This window comes from Esox lucius, chromosome 12 (genome assembly GCF_011004845.1).
Source record: "Esox lucius isolate fEsoLuc1 chromosome 12, fEsoLuc1.pri, whole genome shotgun sequence".
Classification (NCBI taxonomy): Eukaryota; Metazoa; Chordata; class Actinopteri; order Esociformes; family Esocidae; genus Esox; species Esox lucius.
In genome coordinates this window covers 27,219,071-27,241,514 of record NC_047580.1, presented here as the reverse complement: position 1 = coordinate 27,241,514, position 22,444 = coordinate 27,219,071, and positions in this window count along the sequence as shown.

Genomic DNA, 22,444 nt, shown 5'->3' with positions numbered 1-22,444 from the left:
GATTTGCATGTTTTACGTTCAGGATCTACACTACACCTTTGTGAAGTTCAGGTTTCAAGGACGTTAAATAAATGCTTCCAAAAAATTATGAAGGTATTTCAAATTCTGGATGACAGTCCCTATCGATTGATCAAAATAATATCTGTTTGCTGTTTGATTATCTATAACAACATTTTCATGTCATTATTATAAAAAAATTATTATCATCATTACAAAATAACACTCAAAATAAGTATCTAAAAAGAAATAAACAACTACTTTCTCAGCAGAGCTACAATGCATTGAAATCAAAGCAGTAGCACAAGCAGGAAACAGTGTGTATTTGAATAACGAGGGAGCAGGAATTTATAGCAGAGGGTTGATCCGAGCTGGCCTGGTAAACTACCTTGGTATTTGTAATTTATCATCTTCTTTAATTACATAATAGCTCTCTTCACTACATCAACCCAGAAGCACTAAACACACAATTGACTGGTGCCACTGATAAGTAAACAGCGCAATGAATTAGATTTTTAATTGAATAAGTAAGTATCTTTCTCAAATGTGTGTCACGAAATTAGTCATCAATAAGAATTTCTGAATTTTCATTTCCTTCCAAATGTATTCAGACCCACTGAATTTGTTGTGTTATAGCCTTGATTTATAACTGATAAGAAATGTATTTTTATCATCAGTCTACAATAACCCAGACATATCTCTAAAGCTTTATTTGAGTCCGCCTGTGGCGAACTCAATTAATTAGACATGATTTAGAAAGGCACAAACCTGTCTACATAAGGTCTAACACTTCACAGTACATGGCAGGGATCTGGATCTGGGGAAGGTTATAAAAAAACTATAGGCTCCATACTTTTGAAATGGAATCCGTTTGGAACCACCAAGACTCTTCCTAGAGATGGCCGTCCACCCTAGCTAAGTATCTGGGCAAGAAGGGTCTTGGTCAGGGAGGGGAACAAGAACCCACTGGCCAGTCGACAAGAGATTCAGAGTTTCTCTGCCAGAAGGAAAACCCTCACCGCTGCACTCCATCAATCAGGCCCTTAAGAGAACACAATCCAGAGTGCAGAAGACTTCAGGCTGAGGCGAAGATTCATCAGCACGACAACAACCGGAGGCACACAGCCAACGCAGCGCTGGAGTAGCTCCGGGACATGTCCTACATACCTTCAGTGATTGAGTAATCATCATTTATTTGACGACTTGACAACAACCTGACCCACACAGCCTAGACAACACTGGAGCGGCTCCGGGACCTGTCTGTCAATGTCCTTGGCTGGCCCAGCCAGAGCCTGCACTTGAACTTCCATTTACCAACTGTGGTAAGGTTTGGAGGATGCAGTTCACCATCATCTATCAACATCAATTCAAGTTCAAACGGGAAACTGGGAAGTATACTTTGCAACATTTGTTACAGCACTGCCAAGAATGTGGGAAGATACAAGTTTTGGTTACTTGTGACTGGATAACTACAACAAGCTACATGCGCTGCTATTTTGAAAAGCTAGTGCATGGCGTATTTTGAATGGGATTGAAGATTATTATATTATATATATAAAATTGTGAAAATAGTAATTTTAATTAAATAGAAGAACGTTTTATGCTGATTAACTTCTAGTCTCAAGTAGTAAGTAATTTGTGGAAGTTTAAAAATACATTAATTATTTAGTATGTACCTACTTATTGTTATGGTCAGTGCTGTGACTCCAAGACTAGAGATCTGAAAGGATTTGATTTCTATAGAAATTAAAGACAATTTCTGAATTACTGTAGTGTTGAGTGGAGCTTCAGCTTAATCTGCTAATGGTTAATGGAACAGAGCATTCTGTTATGTACACCTAGCCTGCCATTGAACACGTTTCAAGCGCCTATCCACTCTACAACCAGATTTCCTAAAAAGAAAGAACTGTCTTACCATGATATGGTCAACCTCTATTTAACTTCACCACATCTGAAGTGAACTACGAACTATGAAACTGAAAAGTAAGCTCTTAAGACTCAAACAAGGGAGCCCAGTGTCATTTGAAGGCTAACCACTGTCTGAACCCTTCAACGACGACTTTCACAAACCCCTACGGTCTAGCGAGACGAGAGCTTCTGATTGTCTGCTCCTATCATCTTACAGAACTGATGTTAACCTTGTCACAGCCTTATTATTTTCGTGGCCACAGAGAGGCAGACCAAACGGTTGAGTGTCACCATAGCAACAAAGTGCCAGCTGCCTGTGAAACCCTTATATGGCAGTGTGATCTGGCCCTATCTGTCTGGCATGCAGACCGGGGAGTGTCTGGCCAGTACACAGTGTCTGAACTGGCTCCATGTTCACTGTGTATTGTGGATGATTTTAACTGACACCATGTTCATTGTATACTGTGGTGGATGATTTTAACTGACACCATGTTCACGGTGTATTGTGGATGATTTTAACTGACACCATGTTTACTGTGTATTGTGGATGATTTTAACTGACACCATGTTCATTGTATACTGTGGTGGATGATTTTAACTGACACCATGTTCATTGTATACTGTGGTGGATGATTTTAACTGACACCATGTTCATTGTATACTGTGGTGGATGACTTTAACCAGCACCCTGTTCATTTTACACTGTAGTGGATGACTTTAATTGGCACCCTGCTCATTATACAGTAGTAGATTACTTTAATTGGTACCTTGTTCATTACGCACTGTAGTAAATTAACTGGCACCTTGTTCATTATATACTGCAGTGGATGAGTTTAATTGGCACTTTGTTATTTATACACTGTGTTCTTTATGCACCTGTTCATCTGTCGTGAATGATATTAACTGGCGCTCTGTTCATCTGTAGTGGATCATATTAACTGGCACCCTGTTCATCTGCAGTGGATGACTAACTGGCACCCTGTTCATTGTACGCTTGAGGATCAATCCATCCATCAAATGTATTTTATAAAGGCCTTTTTAGATCAACACATGTCACAAAGTGCTTTTTCAGGACGAGTTTAGAAGCTAATTGGGCTCTGGTCAAAAGTGGTGTACTATAGGGAAGAGGAGGTCATCCACTGTGTTATTTCCCCTCGTGTCTTTTTTAGTTTTCACACAAGTTGTTTGTGTTGTTCAAATCGTTTAATTAAGTATTTGCATCATTGATAGGTTTGGTCTGGGCAAGCACTAATAATTAATTAGTATATAAAGTAGAGGGACATTATAAGAAGCTATTACCCCGTGGCTGGGTTCAGAACAGAACACAGTTGGTATATTTAGAGGTCCTGGATTACAAAGTGAATGCGGATCCTGGAAGTCTTTTTAACAAGGTGCGTAGTCATCACGACTATTCATACCTGTACGTTTAATGGTCAAAAAGACTCCACATAACAGATCTCCTCCCCTGGGTCCATGGACCTGTTGGTTAGAAAATGACAATAAATCGGATTGTCTTTGAGACATAATTTCCAATGTTAGCGAACTATTGATACTCCACAACAGCTGGTAAACACATTCCCCTTCAACAGCCCTGTTGACACATACTGGTGATGTGACAGTACAATAGGCAGTTTTGTATTTTTATTTGATATATTTGAATTATTTTTGGACCACTTTGTTGGTCAAACTCTAATGTTTTATATTTATTAAGACAGATAACCGTATCCATCAAATTACCTGCAGGTCTCAATAGGTACCACCAAGTCCCGGATCCGAATCCATCTGGATTCAGCACAGATAATGATCTGGTTCAGAGGCACGGCAGATATTGGAGATGGTTTGAGAATTGGTTTGTTTAGTGCTTCAGTACATTCTGGAGTGTTTCCTCTCAATAAACACTGAGGGTTGCTTAATCGATATTCTTTTGATAGAGCACAATCCTTGCATAACAAATAAATGTGTTAAAAAATAGAGATATTTTTTGGACATATTAAAGTAGTAAGATAATCATAAAATAACAGTAGACCTAACTGTCCACAAGAGGGCTGTAAAGGATTGGCTATTGGTGGGCCTGGTAATATTTCCCTGGAATGATGATGATGATGTTCAGCAAATAGGCGAGAGTTGCTGTGTAAAAATGATTGGGTGTTTTGACTGTTGACCAACATTGTTCTAATCAGATTGAAAAGAAAGAGATTGGCATTACAGTTGAAGAGATGCAGTGTGGGGTTTAACCTGAAGTACCTCTAGGATGGCTGGGCGCTTCACCTGTAAACTTCACACAAAAAGTCACAAAATGTTTTGTAACATTCATACATTTATATGCATTTACTGTACAGACCACATTTCCTTGTATTAACCCCAACTCGTCAATCACACACCAGATTCAGGTACTGCTAAAAATAGACCATAATATTGTAGTATAATCACTGTCTGTGTGTGTGTGCATGTGCGTGTGTGTGTTTGAGAGAGAGAGAAAGAGAGAGCAATGTTTATAATCTGTCATAAGTATAAATGTTGATCCACTCACCCTCATAAAAAGCCCTAGAAACCCCTAAGAAAAAATATCCCTGTCCCTCATAACACACCAGAAACCCAAAACAGCGCAGACACATGTAAATGAGAAATTCTTTATTGGCCGTACATATTGATCTAGTGGGCCAGAAAAGACGACCACCTAGAGCCATATAATATATCAGGCCGTTGTGGCCAGCAGCCCTAAATCCTTTGGGCTCTTGTAAATAGCTTTAATACACCCAAGGCGCCAAATCACTTGACCTCCGTTAGCCCCACGGTTTGGGAGCTTTCTGGCTGACTGAGCGCTCTGGTGCCAGCCCCTCTCCTCCCATTCTCTGGCTGTCAGTCCAGGTAATAGTCAAGGCCTTATTAGTAACATGCTTGCTCTGGGGCTTCTTTTCCCTGGCTCCAACCTCAGGGTGCATTTAATCAGTCACTGAGAGGTAAGGAGAGAGGAAAGGAGAGAGGAAAGGAGAGAGGAAAGGAGAGAGGAAAGGAGAGAGGAAAGGAGAGAGGCGAGGCGGCTGCTTCTCTGACCCCTGGTGCCTCTGTCTTGCTGTCTGTCTCTCTCTCTCTGTCTGCCTCTCTCTTTACTTTTCTCTATTTGTTTCTGTCTCTCTCTCTCTCTCTGTCTGTCTGTCTCTCTATATTTCTTTGTATGTGTCTGTATTTATCACTCTGTCTGTCTCTTTTTCTCTCTAAATTATTTCTCTGTCTTTGACTTCCAGTGTGTTCCTTCAGCCTTGTCACCCTTTTATACTATTTTGATATATGTATATATATAAATGTGTGTGTATTTATATTTTGCTGGGTAATAATGAGTATCCGCTTCCTGTTTCTCCCCAGTCTTCTTCCTTCACGTCATTAACACTGGCCTTGAGAACCTGTCTTTACAACTTCAACCTTGAAGTCATAATCCCATCAGCCTCTCAGAGCGTCTAAGACAGGGGTTTTCAAACTGAGCTCCCCTGACTCTGGGGGTCTGCGGGGAACTGCCAGGGGGTCCACTGAAAAATTGTGTAAGAAATGTCAGCCCCCAGTGCTTTATTCTTCACTAAAATAAATATTTGTTTTATTATAGGCCAGGAAGTCTAACAGGAGCTTATTATGAATATTTCTGTCTTTCTGTTACAAACCCTGTGGCTCTGGCAGTCTAGGGTGGATGGTACAGAAACCCATAACATAAAACTCATGCAAAGTGGTGTAGTGTACATGAACAGTGAGAACCAACGACACACAACCAAAGCTACCGTCAAACCTAAAATGTTTATTATAAACACACGGTAAAGGAGTTAGGGAAAAGGGGCAGAGCTGGACCCAAGAAATGAAATAATATAGTCCAAACACCCCTAAACTGAACTTGCCTGCCTCAAGAACCGTTTAGGTGAATACTAACCAATACAAAAGTACAGAGGGTGGTCGGCTCAGTTCTAACTAGTGTTTTTAGACAAAGGTTTTGTACAGGTTGTGTATGCCCAAGGGCGACTTTTCCAGATCGGAAACACCTACCAGCACAATCAGGAACATAAAGGACACCTGGGGAAACGGCAGGAGGGGAAAACCACAAACACACATACAGGGTACCTGCATGCGTAACACTTTCCTATCCACCCCCACTGACAATCATATTCTTCATATTATTTACTTTATGACTTCAGTTAAGAAAAACAAATGTTGCCTTCAATTTGGCTTCAACTAACTTAAATGAGTACGAAGTCCTGGGCCACAGACTGCCTGCTGGCTCGAGAGACTGCTCTGGTACCACTTGCCAGACACCACCTAAGAGAACAGTCCATGTCGAATAAAGTGGGTGTTCCTCAGCAATGCAGTGTCACAGGTTTTTGTGACATCTACACAAATATCTTATTAGAAATGTGTGACATACACACGTAAAAGGGCTTATTTTTTTCGTGTGTAGGACACAGTTTTCCTCCAATGGCGAACCTCATACTGTAGGCCATCACTTTTTACTGCAGGAGTCAGAGCGAAATAATTAATTGTTTGAAAATTCTTCTGTTACCTCAGAATAATTTATTACGTATACACGTAGCCTATACTGAGACAATCGTTACGCGGCCTGAAATGTATTCCCATCCAATCCCAGATCAGACGTGTTCCAAATAAAGATCTTGCAGTTTTTGTGCCAACTGGCTACAGTAAATGCGGGATCAACAGCCAATGTTTTGTATTAAATGCATTATAAAGACGTTTGTGTAATACGCACTAAAAACTGAAGCTGTTGTTGAAAGAAATTATGAAGAAAGATGTGTAATATACATAAAAACTAGATCTGTATATGACATGACTCATTAAGAAAACGGTGAAATAAACTGCCTTTTATGTTCACTAGAAAATCGTGTCCAGTACATGAAATAAATGCCTTTTACGCATGCATGTCACTATTTTGTAATACAGGCATTCGTGTGATACTGTGTTGTCCTCAGACACCCCCCTGCTCAGTAACCTATGCAAATGATACATTCTCTGTCTATTTGGGGTCCATTTTCCTGAGTGGTATAAAGGAAACTGTCACGTGTGCTTGGACTCACTGAGCCGTGGAGCCCTGAGACTGAGAGGACAGTTGCCCCGGGCTGAAGGGAAAAACCCTGACAAAGCAGCGGTTACTAGAACTTGCGCCGAGGGCTGCACACAGACTCAGCAGCAGCTTGACCACAGAAAATAAAGACACAGTGGGTGAGAATATCCTAGGAAAAGTCTTGTCCCAGTTGTCCTGAGACAGGGGCGCACAGCTGTTAGCCATACTGTTCACTCCACCTGTAAAACTCTCCTTTCTCTCTCCCTCCATCTCTCTCTCCCTCCATCTTTCTCCCTCCATCTTTCTCCCTCCATCTCTCTCCCTCCTCTCTCTCTCCCTCCATCTCTCTCTCCCTCCATCTTTCTCCCTCCATCTCTCTCTCCCTCCATCTCTCTCCCTCCATCTCTCTCTCCCTCCATCTCTCTCCCTCCTCTCTCTCTCCCTCCATCTCTCTCCCTCCATCTCTCTCCCCCCATCTCTCTCTCTCTCCCTCCATCTCTCTCCCCCATCTCTCTCTCTCTCTCCCTCCATCTCTCTCCCTCCATCTCTCTCCCTCTCCCTCCATCTCTCTCCCCCCATCTCTCTCTCTCTCCCCCCATCTCTCTCCCTCCATCTCTCTCCCCCCATCTCTCTCTCTCTCCCTCCATCTCTCTCCCTCCATCTCTCTCCCCCCATCTCTCTCTCCCTCCATCTCTCTCTCCTTCTCTAGTTCCTTCTTTTTCACCCTGTCTACGCTGCACTCTACCTTACATGACAGCTAATATCATGCTAGGAATGAATCAAAGCCGACTGTGTCTGTTGAACCTCTCAGATGTTTTCTGGGCGAATTAGCATAAAACAGGCATCTTACAGTCATGTGTAACCTCACTGGCTGCGTGATACATTCATTATAAGTTACAGTAAATGGATGGAACAGAGGTGTTTTTTTTTATAAACCTAACTCATATGATTAGTAATCTTACCTGAGGACTTAGTCCCTAGCTCCCCAAGATAATACCAGGATTTAGCTCAGAATGGCACGCATGACGCAGGGCTTTGAACCTCAGGCGGTCACACTGCCATGGACCTGAAAGTGATCTCACCGTTGCTTTGTGACGCATCCATGAGATCCCTTTCCCACCTAGGTGGCGTATACAACGCGACGCCCCACGGAACCAGTTCTCACGTCTCACATCAGTGTGCTTGACATGTTTCAGCATTGGCCTTGTTGCCGTCTCTCCCCTGGGAGCTGGCTGAATGGAGGACATGGACAGGAGGCGGGCCTCCCTGTGCATACCATTATATCTCACAAAGCACTCATTACAGGAGAACTCCCATCTCCTTCCACACCGGCGGAACATGTTACCTCATGTTCTCCTCCGCCTGTTCCAAGCACCTCACCGCAGTTCGTCTCCGCAACACCCATCCCCAGGACCTCCCCGGCACGACTCTTCGTTCCTTACTATGACTCACCTGAGTGAAAGGCCTCAAACTCTGATTAATGATGGCTTCATGGGTGCCAGGTAGGTTGTGAAATGTACAATGTATGGCCGAGGCAGCCTGTTTCTGTCAGCAAAGTTAAACGTGTTGTCTCTCCTTTCCAGGATCAACTGTAGGCCTCCTTTCATCAAAATGCAGACACGGATGATGTTTTGCCATCATTTTTCAGATGAAATGTGGGGGTATGTGGAAATGCCGAAGAACATGCACCTATTATAAAGCTAAGGTAACCGAAGTAACACTGAGTGAAAAGGCAATCGTTACCAGTGTCAGTGTATAAGATGCAAGTAATTGTGGTGAGAATGATCATAATGTTGTATTCTGTGGGAAACAAGCATTTAACCCTGTTGTGAGGTAGGGCGTAGCTCTTTTACAAGATTTCAATTACATGGTATGTGCCAACCTTGCCTGGAACAGTGAAAGTATGAAAGCATACAACCAGGTGATTTAACTAAAGGGAACTGTGTAATTACTGAACATTTCTAAGCCCTCTTATTCCAAATATCCACTAGAACCTGTTACTTCACAGCAAGGTGTACGCTACAACCACAATGACCAGCAATGAGGTTTGTTTTTAGAGGGGAGATTGGATCAAGTAGGCTTGTATCTCAATCAATAGGATTCACAGGTTCACAGGTCTAAAGAGTTGTGGGGAAATACAGTGGCAAGTATGGTTTAAAGTGGTAGATATGAAAATTAGACCCAGAGAAAATCTGCGAAAAGGCATGCTCCAGGGACAGAGACAGTGTTATTCACAATCTGTTCTACAGCAGTCTGTATCTTGGAGGTCTTAAGCTGTTTAATGTCTAAGAGAACTTAATCTTGCTGGCCAGAATCATTTTCCTTACTGCGGCTGTGGGAACAGACAGACTGTGTATGGTAGATGTCTTTCTCCTGATATACAGCCGGGCCTAGGTAGGAATCTCTTATCTGAACACCAGTGTCACAACAACAGCATCCCTTTAGACTGGTCTAAAGAAGATGTGGGGAGAGAGAGACTTGTCAGCAGCTGTTTCAGCCCGTTGGACGGTGTGGAAAACCTCTGTCATAGCCTACCTAATGGTAATTGCCAGGAGCGCTAAGAGCCGGCTGGATGAGTGTCTTGTCTGTGAGTAAGGGAGACATCCTCTCAGAATGTTTAGGGGGTTAGATGAGGAGACATGCTCAGGTTGTCTGCTAGAGTTCAAACTGCTTCAGCGGAATTGACAATGAGGGAGAGAAAGAGTAAGACAGAGGAAAAGAGAAAGGGAAAGAGATAAAAAGCGAGAGATTGAGACAAGTGAAAGGTCCAGGGAGAAACAGAAATGGATAGAAAGGGAGTGAGCGCACCAGAGAGAAACAGAGAGAAAGAAAGAGAGAGGCTGAGAGGTCCAGAGAGAAGCGAAGAGTCAAAGGTCCAGTGAGAAACAATAAAAGAGTAGAATAGAGGGAGTGAGAAGTCCAGGGAGTAACAGAGAGAGTAGAAGGGAGAGAGTTAGAGGTCCAGGGAGCGGCAGAGAGAGAGAAAGTGTCAGGGAGGGATGCCACCCGCCCACCCCAGCCAGTCAGACAGTCTGGCTGCACAAGGATCTCCAGCACTCAGCGTCATATGATTCCCAGGGTCAAAGGTTATCCCTACTGATGAATATCGGGCTGAGGCCAGTCTCTTGCTCACAAAAGAAAGGGAGTTGTTTTCACTCCCAGGGTCTGGAAAATGTATTTCAGGAATTCATTCTGCCAGCACAAGACTGTAAACCTCTCAAGCCAGAAGAGTTATGTCCACAAATATTGTATTTTTTAGAAAGGGTTTTATCAGCCTGCCAAGAGATCTAGACAGTCTTTTTCATAAATACATTGATGTGTAATCCTCCTGTGTTGTGCTTTGGAGTGCAGTAGCTGACTGGTTGTAGTTTATACGTTACACTACAGAATGTATTTCAACAAGATTCCAGAGGATTAAAATGAAGACTGTATGCAGTGTGAGCATAAACTGGCCTTTTCCTTTAACCTCCAGGAGGACTCATCCCACACCCAATCAAACTAGTGCCGTGTCTAAGTGAGCGTCGCTGAGATATCTAAACCACTATGAACAGAATAATCACAGCTATTTCAAATAACACTGTCAGCGGGATTTCAACTAAAAGCTTCTGACTTAATACAGCTGCCTCTGAAAGTAAGGCTGTATGTGATTTGACGTGTTTACAAATGGAAGATTAAGCACCCATAGAGTTGCAAAGCAGTAATGGTAATTAACCAAATTAACCAGAAACTTTGATAAATGTAGTAATTTATGCAATGTCTGGTACCTTTGGTCATTTTAACTAGACATTTTTTTTTTACTCATATATACTGTAGTTTTACCTTTTGATATCTGCATCTCTACTGTACACACATGCAGTGGCTATACCATCTGGTACAAAACTAAACCTATTCAACATTGGCAAATCGCTCAAATAACTCCTGACATGAGAGTAAAGATGAGAGTAAAGATTTCAGAAAACCTTTTTTTATAAATAACGTTTTTATTTATCTTATCTGAAAGTATTATATATTTACGTATATATAAAAACACTTAATTTAGACACTTAATCTCTCCATCTTTTCATCTCTTCTTCCGTCCTCTCCAGGGAGCTCCTGGCTGGTCAGAAGGCAGGTCGTCACCTAGCACAGGATCGTCATTCCCCGCCACACAAATCCAAACCAAAAACTATAGGACTGTGCTCACACATTTTTCACGAGTCAGAGAGTTGCCAGGTTAGCGGTTCGCAGTTTTTTTAACACAGTAACCAATAGAGAAGTGAGTGATGGCAGGCTGGAGGCGGGGGGCGGGGGGGTTTGGGGAGGTGAGGAAGATGGCATGAAGGCTATACTGTACAAAGCAACGCCAAGCCCACTCCACATTCCATCACCAACGAGAGAATGAGAGCTCTAGATGGATTGTTGACAATGTACTTTCTGAAGCAGCGGCGACAACTTGTGCTGCCCTGACATTCTGTTAGTCATTTTCACCAAAATATCATATTTCACCAAAAAAGAGGACATTGGCACACAATAGGAATTTGACATAATACAAAATGCCAGACAGCCTAAATCCCTGCAAAATCCCGGCAAAATGTCTTTGTTCGTTTAGAGAACAGACACAGATTCGCAGGATGTTACATCATGGCCTTGTGGAAGGTTTTTTCCTGTTTTTTTCCGGGGTCGTCCCAAAAAATTATTTTAGGTCTTATTTGGGACGTTGCATTAAGTTCCTGCGCAGGTTTTGTCTAGTTCTTGATTTTTTTCCAGGAATGTAGGAAACAACAATTATAAGATGTTTTAGACAACAATTAAAAACAGCCTCAGATTGCTTAAATTACATGGGTAAATTAAACTATAGTATAGAGTTAGGAAGATTATTAAAGAGTATGGGAAGTAAGGTGACATTAAGAAGACAGCTGCAAGGTAAAAAAAATAAAAAAACGTCCATGTATCGAACTCTGTGGGACATCACAGGATATCCTGGCCCTGTAGATGCAGAACTCTGTGGGACATCACAGGATATCCTGGCCCTGTAGATGCAGAACTCTGTGGGACATCACAGGATATCCTGGCCCTGTAGATGCAGAACTCTGTGGGACATCACAGGATATCCTGGCCCTGTAGATGCAGAACTCTGTGGGACATCACAGGATATCCTGGCCCTGTAGATGCAGAACTCTGTGGGACATCACAGGATATCCTGGCCCTGTAGATGCAGAACTCTGTGGAACATCACAGGATATCCTGGCCCTGTAGATGCAGAACTCTGTGGGACATCACAGGATATCCTGGCCCTGTAGATGCAGAACTCTGTGGGACATCACAGGATATCCTGGCCCTGTAGATGCAGAACTCTGTGGGACATCACAGGATATCCTGGCCCTGTAGATGCAGAACTCTGTGGGACATCACAGGATATCCTGGCCCTGTAGATGCAGAACTCTGTGGGACATCACAGGATATCCTGGCCCTGTAGATGTAGAACTCTGTGGGACATCACAGGATATCCTGGCCCTGTAGATGCAGAACTCTGTGGGACATCACAGGATATCCTGGCCCTGTAGATGCAGAACTCTGTGGGACATCACAGGATATCCTGGCCCTGTAGATGCAGAACTCTGTGGGACATCACAGGATATCCTGGCCCTGTAGATGCAGAACCCTTTCCATATACTCTGCAAAATGTTCACAATAATAAACATAATTATACAGCCACTTTTTTCATTATCTACTGTTCTTTTGAATGCTTTGGATGGATAATGTAATTGAGCATTGAGATTTCATCCACAATCTGTAAAGCAATCATCTCAATGGATTTTTTTTTTTTCAACCAAACAATTGTCCTTGAAATGGCATGAAAATGTTTGTACATGGTCCTCGACAAGTTCAGGTACAGGGAACCTACCAGTGAATGTTTGTATGGGACCATCACACAACCAGTGAAATGAATGCCCTGAGAATACAAAAATCTTTATTAAAGGAATGTGCCAAAAACTGGATGCATATCTTTGAACATCCTTCTGTGGCCATTTAATAGTATGAAGACAACATCCTGTCATATCCAAACAGGGCTATTCCATAATGGTCATTTGGAGACTATTTTGTAACATTTGTGTCCGTAGTAGGACACACATGACATGCCTAGTTCTTTGCTACATGACGTAAATATTAATTCCTAATTCCTAATTCCTAATCATGTAAAACAGAAGAGTTACATCCAGGACTTGAAAAGTATGAAAAGTCTCCAGGTTATCATAGAATATATGAACATCAAAATAACTTACTAAAATGTTATATTATGACCTCTAACCTATACAGAACATCTCTTTTTGGTCCTGAGGAAACCATAATATTGGAATGTTAGTGGGTTATATTGCAGAATACAACAAATGTCTTTAGGACATGCCCTGATTGCTGGGATAGAACCTATACTGCCACAAGTGTTGTTTATGGCCAGGGACTAGCACTGAATCTGTAAACCCATCTAGGCCCAGACGAGATCCAGACCATAAAATTTCCATTCACATTAGCCCCTCTTCTTATTCCCAGCACCCTCACCAACAGCCCTCAAATTCCAACCCCGCCACCCACGTCTCAGCACATCAGCTTCTCTACCACAGAGCTTGTTCCTCTTCCCAGCACTTCAGCCCCTCCACCCCTGCCTCTGTTCCTCTTCCCAGCACTTCAGCCCCTCCACCCCTGCCTCTGTTCCTCTTCCCAGCACCTCAGCCCCTCCACCCCTGCCTCTGTTCCTCTTCCCAGCACCTCAGCCCCTCCACCCCTGCCTCTGTTCCTCTTCCCAGCACTTCAGCCCCTCCACACCTGCCTCTGTTCCTCTTCCAAGCACCTCAGCCCCTCCACACCTGCCTCTGTTCCTCTTCTCAGCACCTCAGCCCCTCCACCCCTGCCTCTGTTCCTCTTCCCAGTACCTCAAACCCTCCCCCTGCCTCTGTTCCTCTTCCCAGTACCTCAAACCCTCCAACCCTGCATCTCTTTTTCTTCCACCTCAGCTGCTCTACATCATATACCAGTCAGGGACAACATAATGAGAGGACGTTTTAGTCTTATTTAGAGCCATTAGTTTCTACTCTCAATCCTAATCATAATCAGACCAGTGAAGATGCCTGACATGTTTTTCACAACAAAATTATTGGCGTTGTTGAATAAGGTAACCAGCATGAAAGTGGGCCAGGTACAAAATAAGGCACGACAGACACACACATTTACAAACTCTCATTTACAAACACACACATACACACACACATGGACACCCAGAGAGGGCAAACAAAAAACCCAGCCTAGCCAGGTTCCAGCAGGACACATTAGCTTTACCTGGATGTCTCAAGAGTGCGCTGAGGCTGCAATTGAAATTCTGCCATTGATTCAAGGAGCTCCACATTCCACTGGCTCTTATGGTTTTTCCTGCTATGTGTCTTGGAGCCCGAGCTCCTATTAACACGATACCAATCTCACCAATGGCTCCAGTCAGTACGGGCCTCTAGCTCTCCCATGGGCTCCCCAATGCAACCTTTCCAACTCAGGTCTAGAGGGAACCAAACATCCCCTTCCATCCCCCTCCACTCCCTAAAGACGTGGGCATCAGGACCAACAATCAATGTCACTGACAGATCCGCGTCAGGCAGAGGGACAGGATGATAATTATGGGAACGTTCTGAAAGACACTGTGTCATCATTACACCGCCACCGTCTACCGACTAAACCCTGGAGCCGTAACCTGGTGTAGGAGAGCTGGGAACTAATGACCTAATAAGCTTTTGTTCCTGTAATAAATTGGTCTTTGTGTCTTCACACAACATGAATAGTAGTTAAACCCAGAACTATAACGTAGAGAGCCAGGGAGAGGGGGGGTCACATTGCTTGGTTTGCTGTTCTTTAACCTCTTACAATCATGATGGGAATGATCTAGAGATTGCTTTGAGATTGCTTTACACTGATTAATACCTAATAGTTCCTTCTCCAGCTGAACTATGTGAGGTTGTGTTGAAAAGGTTAATACAATTCGATGTGCAAAGACCAGAAACAGGCATGAATGGAGTACAACCGCTGTGGAGCAGTGTGTGAACGTACAAAAATATAAATGCACTTGACAGCTGTGTAATTTGAGAATAAAATTACAGAAGATTACTCTATTATTGCAGTCTGCTCATAAAGAAAATATTTCTGTCTTCAGTAAGGCAGATGTAAAACAGATTATGTAGATGAAGATATGAAAAATAGAATAGATAAAATACACTGTCCATATCAGAGAGTTGAGAATTGCAGCTACACTGCAGCTTTCCTGGTGACTCAAACTGAATTTTCCCATGAGTCTATTGTGCACTATATACTTCAGTCTGGGACTGCTTTCATTTCAAGTAGTTTGTGGGGATATCAAAACGAGGGGTGTTTTCATCAGCAATTGGGTTACTTCTGTCCAATCAGTATAAAAATGTTTGGTGCCACAAAATGTGTTCTGCCACTGATCGAACCCACCATTTTTTAGGACAAATTACACTTCAGGAAATTGTCTGCTCTGATCGTCCCCCAGGGTAAAAAAAAAAAGAAAGAAAACTGAATAGGAAAATCTCACTGCTTACTGTCTGTGCACATTGGTCATTCCAAATCTTCACTGAACTGCAATTTTTAATGTAAGCTATGACTAGGAGACAGCGTCATGACAATTTACCAGTCTGCCCAAACTAAAGAAAGGAAAATAAAATAAATAGATATATACAAAATAATTGCTATTTCTGGTTTAACGCGGGGTGACAACTATGAAGTTAAAAAAAAAGAAACTACTAGGATGAGAAACCTGTAAGAAAAGAAAGTAAAACAAACTTGGACAGGAATGTCATACATGATGAGACCCTTGAGTTGCATTTTCTTTTCACCTTCTCTTTTTTCCTACACAGACAAGAGAAAGGACTGAGCGACCAACCTGGTATCATAGCAACAGTTGTGTTTAGAGAACCCAGCATAGGTATCTGTGAGTCTTGCAATGCGCGACTGTTTGGAGTAACTTAGGTTGCCGTGAAAAAATTCTAAGCATGCACAAAATATAATATACAGGAGCTTGCAGTCCGCCTCCAAGGGAGAGACAGTCTCTCTGGTCCTGTCCTAAATGGCACACTATTTCTGTTGTAGTGCAGTACTTTTTAATAGGCTCCCTGGGCAGAAGTAATGCACTGTGTAGGGAAATGCATGCCCTTTGAGACACAGACTCTCTGTCTGCTCTGCTCTCTGCAGGTAGCCTTGTTTGGAAGTGCTGACAAACAGCGGAGAGAGAGACAGAAAGCATGAGGCCACCTCTCATCTGGATAATATTCTCCACATCGTTCAGCTGCACAATCTAGTTTCTGAATCATTTGTATCTGTCCCGTGTGATTGGAACAAATTTGTACACTGCATTGCTTCCAATGAATGGAGCGAAAAGGGAGCACCCTGAAATGTATTAGCAACTTATCTGATGACAAGTAAATACAGTAAGTAAGGGAAATAATGGCATTATCGTTTTTCTCTGAGGCAAGAAGCCAAATAAGACACTAACTCCGCAGTTCAATGCACAATAAATATGTACTTTCTGTTGCAAAGCCTGCAGCATCTTGATTTACATCCATCTTACAGAGTCAAAAATATACAATACTGCAATTGTTGCGCTGGCACTTAACACACGACTTGATCAAAGCCTAATTAAAGTTACACATCCCCATCTAGGCTTGTTAACAAAACCCTGAACCAGACGGATGGACAGAGAGTAAGAAATTTCACAAGTTCACAATGCACCCATTCATGAACGCTACCTCACTTCTCAGGGATAGCATAGGGAGAGCAACAGGGGGGAAAACAGTTGCTCTTAGCATTTGGGCAGATGTAACTGTAATCACTCAGCTCGTCTGATGCTGATAATGGGGCAATGGGAAATTCCTGTCAGAGAGTCTCAGTCAAAGACTTGGTGTAGTGCAGGCAGTGTCGTTTCGCAAGCGCTTTGGCAGGCAGGTCTGTGTGTGTTTGTGTGTGTCTGTGTGTGTGTGTGTGTGTGTCTGTATGTGTGTGTGTGTCTGTATGTGTGTGTGTGTGTGTCTGTATGTGTGTGCGCGCATGTGTGAGAGACGCCAGGGCAAAGAATGAGTCGTAGCATGCTCACATAGCTGTCATTAAACACATTTACAAAAAACAGAAGACAATCAAAACTCTCAAGTATGTGCCTGGCATGGCACTCAGTTCTTAAGCAATAAGATGGGATGAAATGCCATGTGCAAAGGCTTCACGCTTTCCTCATTCTGTGACAGGTATAGGAAACCCCCAGGACAGCTTTTGTCATTGCCAATGCTTCAGGGCCGGTAACATAATTATAATAGTTACAAGCAATTAGTTGTACTCGGCAAATTGACATAAATTAAGCTAAAAGGGGCATTTAAAAATACCATCAAACCTTGAATACATTGAGAAATCATCACAAAATGTCTTGGGAGAACATTTTCCAAATAGATGATTTTATGCTTCTTACAAGTAATTTACCTTCAGCTAAAATAGAGTTATTGGTTACACTTTATTTTGAGATTCCCAAAAGGGTGTCTGTAGATGCTCTACTGATTATCTACTGAATATCACTAACTATTCAACTATCTATTAATCCTAACCCTTACTCTAACTTTAAAGATGCACTATGCAAGTTTTTATGCCGCCTGTCGGCAGTGAGTTGAATATTGTTTCTATGACTCCATTAGGACCTGACACTATCGTTACTAACTATGAGCACACTGAAGTAATGTCACCTCCAACCGTCGATGCTGAAGCAATGAACACAGACTTTCGTTTTAAATAGGTCCTTTCGATAACTAAGGAACATGGAATAAACAAAGTAAATACCCAAACCAACCAAAACATCACCTGGGCTATCTATTGCATTAGATACATTGCCATATTTCAGAGACTCGTTGATGGCTAGCTAGCGAACATGAAACCATAATTGTGCTAGCTAGCGCTACCTGGAACAATGATATACAAAATTTTACTAGTTTGCACAATGCTAAATCTAGCTAAAAGGCAAAGTAATTGCTTCTTCTGAGCTTATGTATTAGGTTTGGTTAAACAATGCATTTTTGTTTTTCTTAAGCCTCAGCAAAGAACACCAGGTTGTAATACTATTTTCCTGCAGCATATGGAATAAAGCCGGAGTGTCTGCTTGGACACATAACTTAGCTAGTTAACATTTGCTTATCGTCTCGACCAAACACTTTGCAGAAACCTTCCGAAAACGTATCTGTGCTCATACAAATAAAATAAACAAGGACATTGAATGTCATCATCAATCTAGTAACGTACACATAGCTTTCCTTGATTACCTAGCCAACTAGCTAAATTAGGTATCTATGGTAACCTTACTTGTCAAGTTGAAAAGTAGCCAACTCTGCACTATTCACTATTCATACAAACTTCAGCTTGCGCCATGCAATAATTACAAATTCACCCATGTTTTACTCAGTGCTTGGTCTGCTCCTTGTATTAATTGCTTCTGTACAGTTATTTGTGTTTCTAGAGCGCTTGATGTATGCCCAAACAAAGCTGGACATTGGCCCTCACCTTACATGCAGTGGATATAAAAAGTCTACACACCCCTGTTAAATTGGCAGGTTCTTGTGAGGTGAAAGAATGAGACAAATTCTTCCACTTTTAATGTGACCTATAACGTGAACAATTCAATTGAAAAATAAAAAACTCACAATAACCTGGTTGCATAAGTGTGTACACCCTCTTATAACTGGGGATGTGGCTATGTTCAGAATTAACCAATCACATTCAAACTCATGTTAAATAGAAGTCATTTTTCCCCCTCGAAGATTTCAGTTAGTTTTTTAATTGAATTGTTCACATGATTTATCTTTGTCTCATTGTTTTACATCACAAAAACCTGGCATTTTAACAGGGGTGTGTAGACTTTCATATCCACTGTACCTCAAGGAAGTACACATCTACGAATGTCCTGGCCTTTTGCATTTTACTTGCAACCATAGCAGTGGGTATAGCGTCGGTCCTGACGTTCTGTCAGAGACTGTTTTTTAACGTTAACTAATGATATGTAAGGACTGTTATTGGATATTTGAGATGGAAAATGCTGTAAAAGGCACCTTTAAACTCCATCCTTACATTAACTCTTACCTTAAACCATATTCTAAACAAAATCATAAACATAGAAAGCATTTGCTTATCAACAGATAGGTTTGTTGAATGTTTCTGGGTAGTATCACTATGTAGCAAACATCTACAGCTTTATGAACAAACCATTGTTTTTCATTGGAAAAGCAAGTTTTGCCTAATACTGGTCCAACCAATGTGCCAAGAACAGAAACAAGAAACTATATAGAACACACTATCAAAAGTGTAGATGGGTGTGTCCAAGCTATCTACTGGTACTGTATATCTTCGTCAAACACATAAAAATGATAAAGGGATGACTTTTGGCTAACTCTGAAGACTGACAGAAAAGTTCACATGAAATACGAGGTGTGTTCAGACAACCATAATTGCACCACAAAAAATTTAACCAGTTCTTAACAGAAAACCCTGATGCTGGATGTAAAACTTTTAACATGTTTGTCATTTTTGTCAATGTCTAATGTTTCAAATGTTTTGTCAAGACTAAACAACTACATTCTGAAGTAAAACAAGCTTGCATATGTCTGCTACAGATTGGTATAGGAATGTGTCACTTTGTCTTGAAAACAAGTCAAATGTTTTCAATTTACTTTGTATGTATGTGTGTTTGAGCAGTGTGTGTGTGACTGAATGTTGGACATTCAATCACAGTCAAAGCTGTAACCGTCAGCACACAACTGCAGAGGGTTGTTACAGCTGACCAAGACCCTTCCAGACATCAGACAGCTTAAATGTTCAAACTTGAAATAGCAAATGTATCCATACAAAATAGTTCAAACAAGATATAAGTTTGGTGGAGCTAATAACAAAGCAATTGACCCCCGAGCATTTTGTCAATTGATTCCAGCTTGTTCCTGGTTGGAGATATTTAGAGTGTTAAAAAACGATCCTGTGTAACAACTATCCCTGGTGTTCCTTACAGTAATCATTTTCAAACAAAAATAGGCTGTATTTCTGACAAACACACTGTGGCACATTTCTATTGAGAATTTAAAACGGTATTGGACCAAAAATATCCAAATGGTTCTGTTTCCATCTACATGGGCCCACAGCCGTGTCTCACTGGGCTATGGCACTGCTGGACCTGCTTTGACTCTGAGCCAAAGCCACTGGTGGTCTGGGTTGAGACCAGCTCTCTAATGTCATAATAAGTCCTAGTGAGTCACAGGTCTTAGCAGACGTGGGTCACGCCAGAAGGCCAGGACTCTGGTACTTTTTAGCTGGCATTTACATAATAAAACAGCTAACTGTGAACATGATTTTGCAGCGTTGACAGTTAACACCTTCTCTCAGAGCGACTGTCTTTATTATGCAGGCTTTATCCCTCTCAGACCTAGCTATGGAAGCAAAGATAGCAATTTTGTCCAAAAGAAGCTAAAGGCATAGGACTGTCAAACGTCTAGGGGTAAAGGTAGATTGTATTTTTGTATACAGACAGGGATGGTGTAGGTGCTATATGAGGTGGTATGTTCTTGATGGTGCATCTGTACAGGTTTCTTAGGATCCTCAGGGGACAAGCCAATTTGCTTCAGGCGCCTGAGGTTGAAGAGGCACTGTTGATCGTTCTTTTCCTTCAGTGTTTGTGGTGTTAAACAATTTCTTGTCTTCAGTAATGAGGTCACAGAGGCACCCCTAGAAATGTATCTGAACCGAATCTAATAGAGGTGTCCCATTCATATATACATACAGTGGGGAGAACAAGTATTTGATACACTGCCGATGATGCAGGTTTTCCTACTTACGAAGCATGTAGAGGTCTGTACACTTCAACTGTGAGAGACGGAATCTAAAACAAAAATCCCATTGTATACTAAGTTCTGCTTTTCTGATGTATCAAATACTTATGTCATGCAATAAAATGCAAATTAATTACTTAAAAATCATACAATGTGATTTTCTGGATCTGTGGAATATGATACACTATACGAGGGTATGACATCACAACACACATGCCAAATTATCTTAGCTACAAGGGGAAGTTCAGTGAACAAAAAAATTAAATGAGACAAGAGTCTCTTGACCTTCACATATTATGTAATGGCTGTTAAATAAATTGCTTGATGTCTGAAAATATTCCCATTATTAGGGAAATTATTTAGAAGCTTAAAACAACTGGAGCTGTGATGAACATGCCTGGAAAAGGACGCCAAATGTTGTTGGAAATTGGATTGGAACCAGGTTCTATGTTCAGATTAGATAAAGCAAACACAAGAGGTGAGTTTGGCATAAAAAGACGGGTGCATGTAGGAAACAGCTTAATCCCCATTGTGAACTATTATGGTGAATATGTGATGTCATTTGTCTGTTTTGCTTACAAAGGTCATGGGTTATGAGGACACATGGCGTCATGGAGATTTGAGAGCGAATATTGGTGCCTCTACTCAGAGGCTGTACTTGTTGGATCTTCCACCTAGTCAATTACCCAAAGCAATTCTCCAGATCCCCAAAATTATTCCTCCCTGACCACAGAATAAAGCTTGTGCAACAGTCATCCCAGTTACCTGACATGAACCCAATTAAAACATGTGGGGTGAGTTGAAGAGGAAAGTCCACAACCAAGGCCCAAGGACTCTGAAGGATCTAGAGATATTCTGCATGGATGAATGGTCTCAGATCCCTTGTTTTTTGTTCTCCCACCTTATCTAAGATTATTGGCAAAGACTCTGTGCCGTTATTGATCTTGACAAGGGGATGGTGCATGAAGGGGGGGTGGGTTTGTCAGACACTTTTGTTGAGAAAAATATGTATTTCTTCATTAAAAAGTTATTTGAAAATGTTACCTCAATTAAAGGTCTCAACGTAAAGGTCTCTCACATATTTCAAGTGTAAGATCAAGTTGATATACCACAATTTCATTTTTATATTGACTGTGGACCAGAAATTCTGCTAGGCACTGCATTAGCCTACTCGAGTTGCTGATTTAAACACAGTCTTGTAAAATGGCTGGCATTATAATGCCTCTCTCGCATCCAATGTTAATCTCTGCAACAGATATGAAGCTAAGACCCTCTTACTGATCGGACATTCTTAACACTGTTACACATCTGACACTGACATAATAAAACCAATCAAGGTTGCATGCAGTTATATTGCACGTTAAGGCAGAAATGATTCAGTCAGCCCCTCGAAAGCCAGTCTGATTCACCTGTATAAGAAATGGTTGGTTAGTGGTTAGTCTAAAACATTAAACACATGCAATATAAATGTTTGTAGAGGGGCCTGGTACATTGCAAATTCAGGCTTGAGATACAGCCTGAAATGGTGTTTCCCTTGGATCAGTGGAATACTGGAGTTTGACTAACCGTAAGTCCTGGTGTTTGGTCTGTGTGGTCGGTTGGGTCTGTGTGGGTA